Here is a 19,518-nt window from a genome sequence, read left to right as displayed (position 1 = left end):
GATTTAAGGGGTCGCTGAACCGTGGGTTCCTCAGTGCAAGCTGACCAGTATGGGACGCCCTGGCCCAGGATTATTTTTGTTTGATCATCTCGCTATTCTTCACTACACCGGAGCGAGGATACGCAAAACCGAGGCTCTTATTCGGGAGGCAGCCAGCCCGCTCCTCCTGCTCCCTGCCCGGAATGGGGGTCGTGGACTCTGCCCTGCATCATCCCATGTTAATACATTTTTTTGTCAAGAGAGTTTTAAAGCAGTGAATTCTGTTGCCCTATGATGCCCCTGCGCTAAGAAAATGCCACCCTCCGGGTTACCTCACGAATTCCCAGCAAGAGCAGGGCCCCTGGTTTCCCCCTCTATCTCTCTCCTCAAGGGCAGGGATTCCTAGTACCCACCCCACCATCTCCCAACGACTATTTAATTCCTTCAGCCACAGGACTGTCTAATGAAGACACTGGACACGGACACCTTGGTAGTGCCACTCAGTCAAGCCCAGCCCTCTGGAGGGAGCTCGCCACTCGGAGCCGAGCCCCACTCCAGGGACGCAGTAGGATTGGCCTCTGCAGCTGCCTGTCCAGCGGATGTTCGGTGGCTCCTGGCAGCAGGTGTCTCGTTCGCATCGAGTATTGTAGCAGCGGCTGGAGCAGGAGCTGATAAAAGACCAGCAGCAGGTAAAGGGGTCTGGACAAACCCTTGTGTTAAATGTGCCTTCCAGCCACCTTTTGGAGGGAGAGGGGGTGGGTTTCCTTGGCTTTGCTGACAAGATGCATTTACTGCGGTTCGCCGGAATATCTCAAAAAAAGAAAAGGAGGACTTGTGGCACCTTAGAGACTAACCAATTTATTAGAGCATAAGCTTTCGTGAGCTACAGCTCACTTCTTCAGATGCATATCGTGGAAACTGCAGCAGGCTTTATATATACACAGAGAATATGAAACAATACCTATTCCCACCCCACTGTCCTGCTGGTAATAGCTTATCTCCGGCACTGATCAACTTTACGCTTTTTACAATTCATTCTAGCCAGCCAGCTGCTGCTCTCATTGGGAGAGTTATATTCAATATATTTTAAAACACTCAGGTTATTTTTAAATTTTCATTTTAATCATTTTAAACAAACAGACTTTAACACATAAAGTAAGAAAAACAGAATAAAAGCCCCCAAAAGGCGCTCTCAGCAAGTTGATCATGAGGAGCTAGACCGATCAGATCTCACCTTGACAACCTGCTTCCTCACACCAGACACCAAATTAAAGGTATATTTTAATAGAGTGAATAGGTTATGATGGAGCATAAGGAGCTCTGATGAATCATATATTGCCCTACATAGTGAGTCTGCAGGATATGGAAACAAAGAACGAGTTTTCTCAGTGTGTGAGTCTAAATGTAGATATTAATAGCCAGGAGACTAGGCAAGAGGAGATTGTAGTTTTGATTTTGCTTTTCTAATTGGGACATACTGTCTTTATTGTATTTGTTTTCAATCATATGAACGTCTTGCTTGCATTGTTTACGGTGTTGTATGTAATCACAGGCTGAAATAAAACCCTTTTTGTGGGTTCTGTTTCTGGTGCCACTTTCCCAGCTCTGAATGTTGAATGTTGCATATAAAACAGACAAGGAAATGAAATGGATGTGTCTGTGTCCCAATTTCTGAATCATTTTAAATGAATTCTCTTCAGGAAGTTGTTGGGAGTTCGCTTTTCATTCATAACTGATCACACTCCTCCCCCCCCTTACATGACATATATACAGCTAAATTTAAATATCTGTCTGCTTGATCTACCCTTTCAAGATCAAAGCCCTATTTGATATGGTAGGAAGGAACTGGGATATTTCAGGAGACTTTCAAACACACAATTGTATTTAATCTTTATTTTTTAAAATTATTTATTGCAGTATTGGCTGCTAGTTGAACATATATACTAACCCCTTTGAGTGTCATTCCCAATGTGCAGTCAGAAGCCCTAAGCTTTGCCTGGTGCCTGCCATGTGGCATCAAATTTTGGGATGAAAAGACCAGAGATCAGATTAAACTAGGGATCCAATTTGCAATTTTCTAGTAGGTATATACATATCTGCAGAATTTAAGCTTTAATTTAAAAACCAATTGTCCAACCCTTCGGGTTGTGAAGATAACCTTCCAAATATGAACTGATGCAGCACTGTTTTCCTGAGTCTTCACCTAAGCAGAAACAATAGAAAAAAATGTGAACTGCACTATTTGTGTTAACTTTGTACACAGTGGCAGTTCAAATGTCAACATTATTAACTGTTTAATTGCTGGTAATTTTAGGGGAAACATCTAGTTATTTTGGGACTGTAGGACCAATGTGGGTAGAGTATTAGCATTTTTTTAATTCCAATCGCAAGCCCAGAGAGGGTGTATAGCACACATTTATTAGGCCATAGGGCACATAAGAGCACCACTAGGACACAGAAGTGCTTAAATAAGTATTTTTCCTTACAAGCCTCCTAGTCCAGCAGTGAAATCACAATAATGCATTTATGACATATATTTCTATAACATTTCACTGTGTCATAAATTCAGGATTATATATAATTTCATTTTAATATAGAGCCAGCTACGAGCATATGCCAATTATGTTAGTATGTGATACTCCTGCTGTTTGTGTGAGTGCCTCTTCTATGAAGTGGCCTCACCCAACAGTCCACCACAACCAAGTCCCCTGACAAAATATGAAAAATTAATTGTGGGATCCTAAGTTTCTCCCACTTGTCAAAGCTATCCCTGCTACTTCCTTCCAAGTGATGTAACCTTATTGCCAAATCTCCCTGTGCCTGCCCTGCCCTATTGCTAAAACTCTCCAATATTCCCCTTATGGCAAGAAACCTTGACCTGCTCCATACTCAAATCCCAATGTGCTATGTGGGCTATGGAAATCTTCGAGAGCAGTGTTACTCAAAGTGGTGGTCCGCGGACCCGTGCCAATCAGCGAGCCATCGGCTGCCGGTCTGCGCACACATTGGAAAAAAAAATTGCCGGTCCCCCACATCAGATAGCTTGAGAAGCACTGTTCTAGAGGCTCTATATGGCTTACATTTTACAGGCCCCACAAAACCCAGAAACATCCCTGTTTCAGTATCCATTAACAAAGACCAGACAGACAATAAATGGCTCAGTAACTTTTTTTTTTTTGCAAGGATCACTTCTTCTATCTCCCTCTGCTGCCTTTCTCATTTTCTTCTGAAGTCCCAGCAAACTCCTAATTAGCATTTGATTTTGTATATTAATAGACTTCTATTGTAAGAAACACAATCCTTAGATAAGGAAATATGTGTCTTCCACCTACTGTCTGGAGAAGTTTGTCTCAAGACATGACTTATCTCCCTTTAACTACAAGGCCTTAAGAACATAATTTACAATATGTATACACATATCTTCCTACACACTATCTGCACATACATCTCACAATTATTATCATGACCAGTGTGACACAGACTTTCATTAGAGGCCTTACATGACATTCCTTGGCAGACTAGTATGTAGACACAAGGCCTTGTAACACTTATGTACCTCTGAACCCTCTCCCAGTTGGTACAAAGAGGTCCCTGGGTCACAACCATGTCACTGACTCACCTGAGCCAGGGGGCATCTTGAGAAATGAGCTTGCCTAATTTTCAGGAGCCCAGTTAATGTCTAACTCAGGATAAGCCACCTAAGCCTTATTCTCCACAAAATAAATCCTAAGTCTCTCATTGACCTAAACAAAAAGTACACTCAGAATTAGTCTCTGACCAGGCCTGACTTCACACAGAATTGACCTTTAATAGAAGCAGCCAGCCTTTTTTATCTGGCCTGATGGGCCCTGGTTGGCCTCTGCCTGCTTTTAGTCCTTCTAGATGCAGGACGACTAAGTAGTTCTTGTTCCTCCAGCAGCTGACCCAAGGCAAAGCCTGAAGGGCCAAATTCACTGCCCATCTCTTCTTAAAGGGCCACTTCCGAGGGCAGGGACACTAAGGCAGTCAGGTCTTTGGCAGGAGGCACAGAATGCCTGGTATACTCCATCATAAACCAATGCACAATGCAGCTGCTGTGCTGGCATTTGCTGCATTAGGGAATGTTGACCCAGTGGAGGATGGCATGATGGTCAGACTTGCTCAGAGCAAGGGCAGTCAGGTTGGTGGAATGAATACCTGGGCCTTATAGATACCAATTTTATGTGAGAGCAAGGTTCTGATTATAATTTATCAGTTGTATAGGGCTACAAGTACACCTGATAGCCATGTGTTTACCTGAAGGTTTATTTCCAGGTATGGTCATGAAGGTTTGCACTAACCTATCTGACAGAATGGATGATTGCCATGTACTTTATACTGTTTCCTGTACATCATAAAACTAGAATGGAATGGCACAAGTTTAAAATGAAAGTAAAATCCAGTCCTTAAAATGAATCCAAGAATTGTAATATTAGTTTGATTACCGAAAATAGAATAAGAAATAAAAATTGATTAGAAGAAAATATTTTAAAATAAAACATAAGGTAAGGATTGAAAACTAACTGGCCACTAAAAAGCAAATGGGTAGAAATTCAACTATATGACAAAAGCTGTTACAATAGATAGAGCAAGGAAACAAAATGTAACACATCACAAACAAAAATGTTTCTTGTCTCTTTTGTTTTAGATCTATATGTTATCTATATAAGCCCTGCAAACACTTATGCTTTAGCTTAATTTAACTTACATGAGAAGTCCCACTGATTTAAATGGGTTTACTCACAGTGTAAATTTAAGCATATGTGTAACTGTCTGCATGATTAGTAAATTATTTGGGGTTGGGATTGGTCTTGCATATTTGTAAAGCATCTAACACCTTTTTGGGTGCTATAAAAATTGAATTCTGCCAAGCCTATTTATATTTTTATTTTTCATATATGTAATTTTGCTGGATAATATCAATGCTTCACAGATGCTGGAAATTATGGAGGTAGGTCTGGAAAATTATTAAATAACAGTAGATATTGAGATTTAAAAAGTTAGAGATTCATAAACTGTCAATGTCATATGTCAAAATATGCAAAATAAATGTGCTTAAATCAACAAATTATACCTGTTTTTACAATTAATTGAATTGGAAGGGTGGATTTTATGTTCCCAGAGCTTCTGCATTCTACCAGCATAAAATGAAAAATACATGGGCTTTGTGTGTATGGAACAGATTTCATTTCATACAAAAGTTTGCACCTATATCCATATGTTTAGCACCCATTTCACATGCCAATAGCATCCAGGGCCTGCCTTTTTATACCAGTGACTAATTAAAGAGAATATTTTCATAGCACTCAGAAAGACATGTGGTATACTTATGGCAGAAATTCTTCACATTCTTGGGGGTAATTGTTGCTGTGAGAAACCAAGCAGTCATTGGATCTAAAACTGATCAACACAATGGCACTGGATGATACCTGTGATAGGATCTGATTATAGAATAATCACAGTAGCTAAGGAGCCCATGTATCCTGACATCTACTAGGAAGCAATACATTCTACATGCAGTACTAAAAAAAGAAGTCTGGTCAAGCCAACACCATGACTTTTGGGTATAGAGGATTTGCGGAGGTTTGTCAACCATGTCCTATAGAATGTCATAACACCAATCCATTTCAGCCTCAAAGTTCAAGCACTTGAGTAATGCTCATCACTTATTATGGTATGGAAAAGGATATTTAAAAAACCCTAATGTTAGTTAGATGGAATTATATAAATAAGGAGTTCTGGTTATTAATATAAAAGACACCACCACCTTTGAAATCTATATGATGACTACAAGTCTTAGTAGTCTTCCATGTCCGATTTTATTGGGAAACCATTTCGACTTTATTGGAGCTATTCATGTTAAAAAAAGGGGGATGGAGGGCAGCAGAATTAAACATTTAATAAAGGGGACTCCTCTTCTGCTCTCCCATGTATGTGTGATATAATTACTAGTTACATGATTTAATCTTTGGTTCATTGACCCATTAGATTATACTGACCTTTTGAATGTTTTCCATTTAATCAGAATGGGTGTAGACACCCATGTACCAGCAATCATCTTATTATACTATGTTTGTTTTTCATACTACTAAATATAAAATAATGGATGTGTTCCTGGGTTTTTTTTAGACTCTGAATTATTGTAGTTAGATGTTTCTAAAAGGAATAAAGATGATGCATTATAACAGCTCATCAGAGAGATTACAGTAGATTCATTTACAGCATCACTAAGCCTCAGGGATAAATTATTTATAAAGGAAAAGAAATGTGTATGTGCTGGTGGGGAGGTGATTATCATCTTTCTTCTGGTGTTCTCTTGTGCATGTTCCCTTATCAGTAACAGGTATTAGCCAAAGCAATCTGCTCAGGTATCAAAGTTAGTGTAGGTTTCAGAGTAACAGCCGTGTTAGTCTGTATTCGCAAAAAGAAAAGGAGTACTTGTGGCACCTTAGAGACTAACCAATTTATTTGAGCATAAGCTTTCGTGAGCTACAGCTCACTTAAAATTAGCTAACCTTTTTCTCCTACTATAGTCATTGGTAAATTTCAGTCTGCATTTATGAACCATCCTCTGGTAACACCTCTGACATGAGATAAAAGCTGACTTACCAGGCCTTATATGAACAGGAAGATTTTATTTGCTTGAATGCTAATTTAAAGGATTTGTCACAGTATGAGCTGCAGGATTGAGTTGTTTTTGATAAGTAGATTTCAGATAGTTAGTAGGGACTTTGATCTGTATTATGTGTCACAACTCTCCCCAGCTAGGCAGCTGCATAGTACAAATTATTTTTGCAAAAAGCACAAGTCTTCCTTTTCTAAACAGGTTTAACAAAAAAAATTCTCAGTACATTCAATGTTAATAAATGCTCTAAATAAAACCGTGCTTATTCAGTACAGTGGTACAAATTGCTAGCCAAATTCTTTCTTCGTTTCTTCTTTGCAATTCAAATCTGGCACAGTGCAATTAAACTACTACTCTAAATTGTACTTAAAATGTATGATTTTTCTTTGTGAGGAAAAATGGTTTCTGGATTTTCTTGGCAGATTCTTTTCCCATAATTATCATTTGACTGACTGATTTTGCCCCCTCCCCATGCCCCCCCAGTGTACAGTTGGTGAAAGCCTCATTACACTGAGAAATGTTCCATCCCTCCCTCCCACTGAGATGGCTTACAGACATTATCCTGCATATTTTAATTTTCTTAGTAGACTTGGTATCTTTCTGAGCCCTTCTAGCTCCTCTTTGAACCTGAGCTTTCCTCTGGTACATATTTATTCAAAAGAGATTTTTGTTTATGCCACAAAGGCCAATTAGTACTCTAAACAAAAACAGTTCATTGTTCCTACCCAGGCCCTGAATGATATTATCTTCAACTCTAGGGTACTATTTTTAAAAAATCAATTTTTTTTGTTAATCCACATGTTTTGCGTTCCTCTTTTAAATTTTTCTGTATTAGCCTTCTGAATTTCTATTTACTTAAGGGCATTTCTGTGTCAATATTTCAATTTCTTACAGTATTTGTACCTGCTTTGTCTGCTATTTCATTCCCTGTTATCCTAATATGCACTGAGATCCCAGCTAATTCTACACATATCCCCAGCTGCACTAACTCTGTTATTAGAAATATAATTTCATTGATTAAATCACTACTCCATAGTGAGACACCCTTTTAATCACCATAAGGCCTGAAATTGAATTTTTTTTAAAAAAGACTGACACTGCTGGGCATACACATCCAGCTCCAGTTTAGTGCTAGCATAATTGCTACTAGTTTGGCTGTCATGACAGCTACAAAATTGGATATTCTTTTAGATGTACTAATTCAAAATTTTGGTATGCAATATGCCATACTTTTTCTGCTTTTTCTTTTTCGGACCCACCTGTATATATTAGACAAAACTGACTCCACTTTTCATCTATATACTGATAGATTGAAGGAGCATTTTGACAGTGACCCCGGTAATGTGTCTTTCTGTAATGTATTAAGCCAGGTATTGCTTTCTTTTACAGTAGTATGACCTTTGTAATGATTGCTGTGTGTGCATCAATTTTACTTTACAATAGCACTGATTTGCCACTGTGTATGAACTTCAGCAGCAACCAGCCTATGTAAGAGACAAATAAAGGTTCATTTTTTCTATAAGTAAATTTTTATTAAACATCTATACACACATTTCTGTTTTCTAGGGCCATGACAATGAAGAGCACGTTTTGCAATGAAGCTGTCACAGCTGGGTATATATCCAGCTGTCATTGTGAAACATGTTCCTAGGGGTGGAGTGCATGGGTTACTGCAATGGCACAGAAACATGCGAGGAATATGACGGGGGCGGGGATTTGGGAAGGGCATGGAAGGCCGTTCTGTATGGGCTGCAGGGAGAGGTGAGCATGGATATGTTCAGTCTGCAGCACAGGCAGGGACCTCAGCATGTCCATTTGGTCCTTGAGCAGCTGTATCATCTGCTCCTGCCCCTGTTTCCTCTCCTGGCTATCCATTCTCAGTTTTTCACTGATAGCTTCTCTCCATACTCTCTGCTTGCTATCAGCAGCAGCAAGTGATTGCAGCACCTCCCTGAACATGTCTTTCTTACTCCTCCTGGTTCATCTCCTTATCAGATGGAGCCGCTCAGCTGGTGTGCAGGAGGAGACCCTCAAGGGCCATCCGCAGAAGCTAAAGAAACAATAGACAGAGGCACTATTGTGAGTGCACTCACAACCTTGATTCATACAAGTTAGATGCACCACTTTCTCACTTTCCACTGGCAGGCACACAGCATGGCAAGAGCCCTAACCACGGTGAGTTTCACCCAGGGGAGAAGGGGCAAGATAGGCCAAAGGGAGAGGGGTTTCAGAGGGGGGATCATTATAAGTGCCTTGGGATACTATTCTGAACACTGGCACTGTTTTCCAGAGGCAGGGGTGATAGAAGCTGATATCTCACTCCTGAGGGTAACTGAGGATGCAAGGGTGCAGCTCCTGCATGGGTGCAGCTCCAGATGGGGTCCAGATGCTGCTTGCCTGTGTGCTGCTTTGGTGGCTGCAGAAGTAATTGCTGATTGGCATGGCAAAGTTTGCTAACATGGAGGAAGAAACAAGGCAGCCCTCCCAAGGACTCTTTGGTAGAGGATTGCAGAACACCTCCAAGAAAGTTTCCTAGAGATATCTATGGAGGATTCCCAGGATATCAACAAACTTTTCTGCAGGGCCCCCTCTGCCTAGCTGCACAGGGGAATAAGAAGCAGATGCAAACAGTCATCGTGTTGGTTATTTCTATCCCTCTTCTACCCTGTGAGAAAAAAAGCCGAGCTCTACCTCATGTCTCCCTACAGTATCAAGCCACAATGAGTACTTACCAGAGCTCCCATCTTCTGCAGCAGGCATGCCAGAGCCAGGGTGCTGGGAGTGGCTAGCCCCCTTCTGAGTTATAAAGAGGTCCTGGCTCACCACACCACTGGAAGACCCTATCACCTGTCCCCATCCTCCTCCAACTCCACTTCCTCCTCCACCACTTCATCCTCAGGGCTGACTCCACTGGCTGCTGCCTTCAGTCCCAACGAAGTATCCATGGGGCCGTTGCCACTGGAGGTGGCTGCTTGTAGAAGCAGCATATCTTTGGTGACACACCAGACTAATGATAGGTATCCCTTGCTTTCTGATACGCCTGCCTCATCAGCACTTTGATCTTAGCATGTCCCTTTTGTTCTGGGGCTTTAAAGGGGGAGGGGTGCATGCCTGTGTACCTGGCTGCAGGGCAGCAGAGTTCAAACTGGTGACTACAGCGGTCATGAGGGCATTGTGGGACACCTCCTGGAGGCCACTTAGGGTGACGTAAACAAGGCAATGTCTACACTGACACTGCGTCGCTCTGACTTTGTCACAAAAAGCTCTATGCCTCCCATCCAGGTGGTTTAATTATGTTGGCATGGCAGGAGAGTTAAATTGATGGGAGGAGCATTGCAGAGTGTACACCTCCACTATTTTGTTGATGAAAGCTAACTTCTGTAGACAAAACTCTGTAATGTAGATATGACCTAAGTATTACTTCCTCAGGTAGAATCCCTGCCTTAAATGTAATCAGCACTGCTGTTGATGGCTTGCTTTCTCCTCCTTGTTTACTAGTTAGTTAGTTGCTAACTTCCTAACCCTTTATCTTTTCCTGTGCTTTCAGTTATCTCACAGATCGGCAACCTTTGGCCCATCAGGGAAATCCACTGGCGGGCCTGGATGGTTTGTTTACCTGCAGCATCCGCAGGTTTGGCTGATGGCTGCTCCCACTTGCCACGGTTCACCGTTCCAGGCCAATGGGGGCTGCCGGAAGTGGCGTGGGCTGAGGGATGTGCTGGCTGCCACTTCCCGCAGCCCCCATTGGCCTGGAACGGTGAACCGGGGCCAGTGGGAGCTGCCATCAGCCGAACCTGCGGACGCTGCAGGTAAACAAACCATCCAGGCCGGCCAGCGGATTTTCCTGATGGGCCACGTGCCAAAGGTTGCCGATCCCTAAGTTATCTCATAACTAATCAGTTCTAATGGCACTCCCTATATTACTCCCTTTGTTTCAGTCAAATACCTTGGTATCTGGCAAATTATTTTAACTTCCCTAGCATTTATTCTCTTTATTTTTAAATTCAACTAAAAGATCCGCATCTTGCAATCTCTTGGTTATTACTATATCCCCTATGGTTTTTTTAATCCACTCAGCTATTTTCACAGGGTTAACACCACCTAATCTTATTTCTTTGGCTAGGGATTGTGCAATTATAACATTTTCATTTGTTTCCTTCCTAAACTTTGCTTTTTTTGCTGATATCATCATCATCTGATTTGGCTTCTACTCTATTCTTCCCCTCCCCACTACTTTGTATCCATTCTCCCTCTCTAATAGACTCTCTTTCAGTTTCCAGAGTGACTTAATTTGGGGTCAGAAAGTCTTCCATCTCTCTCAGCTGTACCCCAGCCTTTTCAGCCACCTGCCAGCACATTAAACTTAGCCCCTTCTGCTCTGAACTTCCTCTGTTTATAGTAACCTACCAGTTCCTTTCCCAACTGGGACTCATGTTCATTTAAGTCTGGCCCATGCTGCAGGTGCAGCCAGATAGCAAATTGGATAAGCAGGCCCATATTAACCCATTCAGGACCTGCGTGGGGTACACACACCATCATACAGTGCTGCTCCTGATATCATGCAAAATAGACAGGAGAGAGTAATATGAGGTCCTCCTTCCCTCAAGGGGCTCACTGTGCAGTTTCTGCAGTGCTCATAGTCCTTGCCAGCACGGGACTGATTTCAGAAGCCGGAGTTAAGATTCCAACAACCAGCACAGGATTTGGTCTTTGATGTTATATTTTGTCTGCAGTTCTTTATTTAGCATTACTATTTTCTAACTGAATAAATATGGAGATAAGAGAAATAAAGGATAATTCAGTTTTAGTCATCACCATCTGTAATAGTAATTTGGCTGTACTGATCAAAAATTATTCTCTATGGCTCTGGCCCCAGTCCAGCAAAGCACATAGATAGCTTTAAGCCTGTATGCAGTTCCATTAAAGTCAATGGGACCACTTATGCGGTTAAAGTTACACATGATTAAGAGACTTACTAAACTGGGGCCTACAACCAAGTTCTTGAAGCTGATGTATTTGATCCTCTCTTATTTTGAGAAATGTGTGTTCAGTTTTAAGGATCAAACCAGAAGAGATTTCTTTTTCTCACAATTTTCAAAATAATGTCATGCCTTTCTTAGTGCCACTTGGATGCGGGTAAATACTACTGAACAGTTTGTGAGAGTACCTACCACCCAGATACTATGGTTCTATAAACGCCTTGGATAAAACCAAATACAACTTGACTGACATTAGCCTAAAGTGCTATGTAGATCCTGCTATGCCCTTGCACAATGGAAACTTTGCTTCTCTGCATGTGGAGCACATCAAAACTCATCATGAAAGGATTCTACTTAAATGAAAAGTCTGGAAAATATTTCATTCACTTATTGTTACATTTATTCATACTTTCAAAATGACATACTTTCTGGTTAACAAACACAGTTATAAAACAAGACCGGAGATTATTGACAGCAAATTAAGAAGAGATTACATAGCATTAAATTCTACCCTAAATTACAATCACACAACTTCACTGAAGTTAATGAATCTACGATTGTGAAGGTGAGAGCAGATTTAGCCCTCTGTGGTACACTGTAACATGTTTGATCAACACAACCATCATGAAAAGGGTGCAGAGTGACTTAAAACTTCTTGATCTTGAAGTTCATATATTATTAAATGTTAGTAGAAAAATGTTCCTAGTGTCCTCTTTCACATCTAGCACAGACTGTTAGCAAAACTTATATTACATGTGTTGGTCATCTAACTAAAATGTATATCCAGATATTGATTAAAGTGCAAAGGAGAGCAACAGAACTAATCTGAGGTATGTTTGGTCTGCTTTGCATTGAGGAAAGACTCCATGGCAGTGGCCACACTGGACTTTGTCCCCTAAAACTTTCCAATGTTGCCACCAGCAGTGTCTCTCCCCTGGTAGGAGGAATAGCAGGACATTTTCAGGAAGTCTATTGTAGACAAGGCCCATGAGTTAAATGTGTTTACCCTTCAGCATAGGATACTTAGAAAATTAATAGATTTTAAGGTCAGAAAGGACCATTATGGTTCCTGCATCAAATGCATAATCACAGAATCATAGAAATGTAGGGCTGAAAAGGACCTCAAGAGGACATCTAGTCCAGCCCTTTGTGTTAAAGCAGGACCAAGTATACCTAGATCATCCCTGACAGTTGTTTGTCTAACCTGTTCTTTAAAACCTATAATAATGCGGATTCCACAACCTCCCTCAGAAGCCAATTCCAGTGGTAAACTATCCTTATAGTTAGAAAGATTTCCCAAATAACTAATATCTGGTTGAGCTAGAGCAGATCTTTCAGAAAGATATCCAGTCTTGATTTAAAGACTTCAGGTAGTAGAGAAATCCAACACATCCCTAGGTAAGTTGTTCCAATGGTTAACGATCCTCATTGTAAAAAAATGCACCTTATTTCTAATGTATGTATTTGAAAATATGCTGTGTGAGAACCGCATTTGGTTACAGCCAAGTTTCAGCTGTATTTAAGTACAATTTTTAAATTCAGTTATAAGCCCTAATTTAAAACTAAACTCTTTTCTGGGTCTTATTTAGTGGTGTTTATTAGTAAATGTATCAGATTTCCATCACATATCCCATTTTGTCAGAGGTTTAAAATTTAGCTGTATTATTTTTCTATAGGCTGAAACTTGCCCTTAAAGCATGATATAGGCAACTCAGACTGAAGACTAAAAGTCTGTTGTGAATTGGTGCAGTCAGCCAACAGTTAATTGTTTTGCATATTATTCTTTTCCTGTAAGTGCAGTCCTCCCATAATGTCAATACTATTATAGTAAAAAACCCAAAACACAACAAAAAGCCAAACAAACAAAAAACAGCAAACAAAAATTCAAAAACAAAACCAACTTGAGCTTTTGCCTGCATGTGTTGTAAATAGATTAAGATATTCTCTCTTGTAAAACATATATACAAAGGGAAATGCAACAGCTTCTTTGTATCAAGGCTTTTAAAAAGTGATCCCAAATTATGTTTAGGATTCCTGAGGTCATTATTTATATTTCCCCTAAGAACACCTCAGTTCTTCCCTCTCACTCTCAAAGCTCCCAGATCACAGCAGCCCTCAATTTGGCCAGGGAGGGCTGAACACAGCTCTCTCCTAAATCCCTCAAAGCTGCTCTGAATAAAGGCCAGTGGGGACAACTTGAGAGCAACACAAGAGGTTACTACCTCTGTGACTCAACATGGTGTCAGTGCAGAGCTACCACTATCTGCTAGGCCAGCCTAAGAGAGTTTCTGAGATCAAAATTCAGGACAGCCAGTCCCCCAAGTGGCAATCAAACATGCTACCACTTGATGACTGTCACCTGTCAATTTCCTTTTTAATAAGATTGTACTTGACAGCCTCACCATTTCTGTGCTTTGAGATGATATTAGTGAAAATGGCTTAGAAATAAATACACAGATTTGTGTTGCATCATAGAATCCCCTCCAATAAATATTTATGATGGTGATTTACCTATGAAACACACTACTGTGTCTTTTTGGTTATTCCCTGTATAAGTGGCCGCTGTGTTTTTTAGTAAGCAAATGAATTAAAATCAAGGTATTACACTTAATAGGATTGATCTACATCAGAGGTTCCCAAACTTGTTCTGCTGCTTGTGCAGGGAAAGCCCCTGGCGAGCTGGGCTGCTTTGTTTACCTGCTGCGTCCTCAGGTTCGGCCGATCGCGGCTCCCAGTGGCCGCGGTTCGCTACTCCAGGCCAATGGGAGGTGCTGGAAGTGGTGGCCAGTACGTCCCTCGGCCTGTGCCACTTCCAGCAGCTCCCATTGGCCTGGAGCAGCGAACTGCGGCCGCTGGGAGCCACGGTCGGCCGAACCTGCAGACGCGGCAGGTAAACAAACCGGCCCGGCCCGCTAGGGGCGTTCTCTGCACAAGCAGTGGAACAAGTCTGGGAACCACTGATCTACATCATTGTTTGTCTACTCTGTTTGCTCCAGAATTTTACAGCCAAATTCTGTTTTCAGTGGGACTACTCATCAGAGTAAGGTATATAGTAAGGGTGGCAAAATCTGGCCTACAGTGATTGGAAGTGAAAATATAAAAGGTAAGCATAAGTTTTAGTTTGATAATAGCAGTAATATCGTAAATAGTTCATAAACATTGCACAGAAGTTTAAAACTGTGAACTCCTCTCTATTTTAAAAATAAACATATAACTTTAAGATGTTTTATCAACTAATTTAAAAATATAATAATTTTCTAATGTCCAGAGCAGAGATTTGGGAATCAGAGGATCTAATTTTTTTCATGGCTCTGTCATTAACTAGCTATGTATTGTAGCAACCAGGCAAGGTACTAACAAACTTCAACAGGACTTTATTTTTAAAGTGGAAACCTCTTTACCAAGCTGCTGCTGCACCCTCGGAAGCTCTCACTCCACTTCCTCAACTTCCCTCCCCTCCTTCCTGTTTCCTGTCCTTTCAGACTCCCAACAGCCAGTGCTCCCAGTTCTAATAATTACAAGCAGCATCTAAACACCACATTCCCTCCTCTCTTAAGAAACTCTCCCAATTAAAATAAACATTGTTGTTCTAACCACAGGAACAAATATGAAACAAGGCACTATACTGTTGGCAGAAATATTACACTGAAAACACTGTAGATACTATATAACATAGTCTCTAGTCCAGACAGGTGGTCGTCTGGGTCTGACAGGCTGTCTCTCAAGCCCCAATTCCAGTTCCTTGTTGTGTTGATACTACGGTGAAGTCATCCAATGCAGATTGGATGTTGGCATAATCTCCTCTTGGTGCAAAGGCAGGTGCAAGATAAGAAGCATTCCATACCCGCCCATCAGAAAGTCGATAGATGTAAGGTCCCTTATTCTCTAAGATTTTAAGAGGAGCTGTGAATTTAAGGTCCCCTTTGCGTAAAATTCCAGGTTTTCGTATTCTAACAAAGGAACCACACTCAAACTTTGGTTCCTTAGCACCCCGCCTCTTGTCTGTGAAAGCCTTAGACTTTGCTTGGTTCTGTTCAACTGTTTTTCTCACATCATCCTTGTTTGGGGCATCAGGTCGTGCCTTTAACAATCCAGCAATGTTCAGTTTAGAATTCATCTGTTTCCCATGCAGTACTCTGCGAGTGATCTTTGCATTGTGGCATGTCGTGTAGCCCGGTATGCTTGCAATAATCAGTAGTGAAGGGTAACCACAATTGCCTTTCCAGTTTAGCCGTTTGCAAACTCTCTTTCAAACTTCTGTTAACCTGTTCAATTTCTTCATAGGCTTGATGGTAATATAGGGATGGCCTTCTGTGTAAAATATTCCTTTCTGCTAGAAAAGTTTCAAACTCCAGGGAAGTAAATTGACTACCATTATCTGAAACCAGTTCTTTGGGGTTAACTTCCCTGCTAAAAACTGAAGAGAGGAACTTAATTACTGTAGCAGAAGAGCTTTGCGATGTAAACGCTACCTCAGACCATTTACTGAAATAGTCTATTAAAGTGATGGCATAATGGCAGTCACTTGGAGCAGTATCAAAGGGTCCTACAATGTCAACTGCCACTTTTTCCCATGCAGATTCAGGAAGAGGAACAGGCTGTAATGGAGGGGTGCATGTCACTGCTGTCTTAGCATGCATTTGGCAAGTGACACAGGATTTTATGAGTGCTTCAGTTTGACAGTCCATCCCTGGCCACCAATACAGATCCCGTAGTCGTTGTTTGGTTCTGACAATTCCTTGATGAGTATCATGTGCCAGGTGTATGAGTTTTGACTGTAATTCTTCTGGCACAAGGAGCCAGTGTGTACCTCATAGGACACAGATATCAAGCAAAGAAAGTTCATCCAGAACTCTAAAATAAGGCAGCAAAACTGGGTCAAGGTTTTTAGGGTGACTGGGCCATCTCTTTGTCAGAAATTCCCGTAGTTTTTGTTGAATTGGACACGCTGAACAAGCAGCTTGAAATTGTTCTCTTGTAACTGCAGTAAGAGTGCTTGTAATAAGCGCAACTACTACATCTTCATCCTCTGGTGGACCATCTGGTGAAGGCAAAGGCAGGCAAGAAAGGCAATCAGCCACCACATTTTGGTTTCCAGGCTTATATTCCAGTTCATAATTGAAAGAGAGTAGTCTTGCAGATGATCTAGCAATACGATATCCTACTCTTCCCAGTCCTTTTGTGGTGAGCAACGTCGTCAAAGGGTTGTGGTCTGTGTGCAACTTGAACGTGCGGTCCCACAGGTAAGTTCTCCATTTTTCAGTAGCCCAGACACAAGCAAGTGCTTCTTTTTCGACTGTAGAATATTTTCTCTCAGCATTACTTAGTGTCCTTGAAGCAAATGCAACAGTCCTCTCTGTGTTGTCTTCATGAAGTTGTGTGAGGACAGCCCTAAGTCCATAATCAGAAGCATCAGGAGTGAATAGTGCAAGTACTGGACTATGTACATTCAAGTCTTTCACTGTTTCGAAACTAGCTTGTGCATCCATTGTCCACACTAAGTTTGGGTTCAGTAAGAGGCACATCTTTAAAGCAATGCAAATAGATGGAATCAGGTAGTATAGATACTGCTGAGCCAGTGTCCAACATCAGCTGAATAGAGTGTGATTTGCCAGAGGGTGTGGCAGAAACGTTTACAGTGCACTTTATTTGTTCTGGAATATGTGCAGTAGTGATTTTGTCCACGCTCAGCACAGTAACATCTGGTATTGTAACTGCATGCACCTGTTAACTGAACTGGCTGCTGCAACATACTTTAGCAAAATGCCAATCTTTTTGCAATGATTGCACTGAGCTACTTTTGCCAGACATCCTGTGTAGCTTGCAAGGTGTCATGGGGATCCACAGTGAAAGCATGCTTTTACTGTATTTTGAATTTGCTGATTTGGTGGTTTTCCATTAGTTTTACTCTTGTAATTGTTTGTCTGCAGTGATAGTGAACTTTTCTGCAAAGGAGTCACAGCCTGGACTGTGCCTCCTGTATCCATACTCATTATTTTGGTTTCAGCTGTAGCTGACTCAATCTGAGTAGCAATGGTTATTGCTTTTTCTAGTGTAAGTGTGGTTCTAGAAGTAAGTGTTCTCTTACACGAAGCATGGTTGTTTTCTCAATGAGCTGGTCTCAAATCATCTCATCTGCCATATTCCCAAAGTCACAAGTTACAATCAGACTCCTCAGGGAAGCAATATACTGCATTATAGTCTCCCCTGTTTTCTGCTCACACTGGCGAAATCTGTAGCGATTAGCTACTACGTTGACTTTTGTCACAAAAAAATTCTTTAATGCAGTGAGTGCAGTCTCATATTTATCATCTGCAAGGGAAAATTGTAAAATATATGTTGTCCTTCTGCTTCAAGGCAGTGGATTAGCAGAGCACACTTTCTTACTTCAGAAATCTCTGTACCAGTGATTTCAAGCAGATAAGTCTCAAACATATGGATCCAGGCAGTAAAAGCAATTGGAGGCTCACCTGGGCTTTGCAGAAAGGGTGCAGGTGGGTTCAGAGGCAGAAGATCCATCCTCGTTACCAAAATGTGTAGCAACCAGGCAAGGTACTAACAAACTTCAACAGGACTTTATTTTTAAAGTGTAAACCTCTTTACCAAGCTGCTGCTGCACCCTCAGTAGCTCTCACTCCACCTCCTCAACTTCTGCCCCCCTTCCTGTTTCCTGTCCTTTCAGACTTCCAACAGCCAATGATCCCAGTTCTAATAATTACAAGCATCATCTAAACACCACATTATGCAATTTTGGATAAATTATTGAACTTCTGTGGCTCAGTTTCCCCATCTGTAGATTTTTGATGATAGTAATGCTCATTTATGTAGAGTGTTTTGATATCTTCAGTTGAAAAGTACTCCATAAGAGTCTGATCCAGCACCCATTCAAGTCAATGGCAATGCTCTCACTGACTTCAGTCGGAGTGGGATCAGAACGTTGTAAACTAAATGTCTAAAATTTACACTTATGTAAATACAATGAAATAAAACTGAAAGAGGAATACATTTCTTATCTCAAAGTCCTCTCTCTGAGAACTATGTGTTGCCCTTGTAGGGGAGTTGAGTTGTCAATAGGATGATAATGAGAAGCATACTTCATTACTTTATCAGCAAGAGGAATTCTTTGTATACAATTTAGCTTTGCTGCATGTATGGAACTTTGCTTCCTCAAGTGCTAAAAAATGTGTTAGAGCTGTCATAGAAAATTTGTTGTGCTTGTTTGAAACATTCCACTTTAATTTGGGACACTCCTGATTGATTGATTGATTTATATTGCAATGTTAGAAATGCTAATACAATTAACTAAAAAGCAAAAAGGCATTACAGCAAGTTGGAAAGGCTATCATTATTACTATTATGTCTTGCAAACTTGAGGAATATTGTAGCATTATATTCAGAGTATGAATCTGCACAAACTGTTACACATTTCATTGTTAGGCATTTTAAAAGCCTATTTTTAAACAAGGATATTATAAATTTATGTTGATATCCAGAATACTCAGAATCCAAGTTTAGCTGAGCGAAAAGTCAAAATGTAAACTAAGGATGATCTGAGTAACAGGCTTACAGGATTTGAGCTATAATAAGTATAGTGTTCTATAATTGGTAAGGTGAAGTTAAAGGCATATCTTTCTTCACATTGTGGAATTCTAAGTCATTAATTTAGAATAAACCTTTAGTAGACCTTATGCATCTGATGGTGCAGGAAGACTGATCCTGAAACCTTTAAATATCAAATAATGTCTTTAAAAATTTTAAGACTGCATTTTAAGTTTATATGCCCTGATCAACACATCTCTGTGAGGTTAGTTTTCTTCCACTGCTGGAAAAGAGAAAATAATCTCTCTAATGCAGCCATGCAAAATTATACTCATTAATTTGCCACAGGTTTATAAAATATTAGATGTCTTCATTGCG

The 19,518-nt window shown here is 40.7% G+C and overlaps 1 protein-coding gene across 2 annotated transcripts in view; it reads left to right on the top strand.

Annotated features, from left to right (window-relative positions):
* The first annotated feature begins 574 nt into the window (after nucleotides 1–574).
* Nucleotides 575–19,518, top strand: part of PLS1 (plastin 1) — an 83,817-nt gene continuing 64,873 nt past the window's right edge. The window contains exons 1-2 of one of the 2 annotated variants that reach the window (XM_073359782.2): nucleotides 646–668; nucleotides 4,931–4,948. The gene's annotated coding sequence lies outside the window, so the exon portion shown is untranslated. Of the gene's footprint in view, nucleotides 669–4,930; nucleotides 4,949–19,518 lie in introns of both variants that reach the window. The other variant, XM_073359778.1, reaches the window with a different exon arrangement.

The sequence above is a fragment of the Lepidochelys kempii genome, chromosome 9 (genome assembly GCF_965140285.1).
Source record: "Lepidochelys kempii isolate rLepKem1 chromosome 9, rLepKem1.hap1, whole genome shotgun sequence".
Lineage (NCBI taxonomy): Eukaryota > Metazoa > Chordata > Testudines > Cheloniidae > Lepidochelys > Lepidochelys kempii.
Note: the sequence above shows the minus strand (reverse complement) of the source record. Positions and strands in the feature narration are given on the sequence as shown.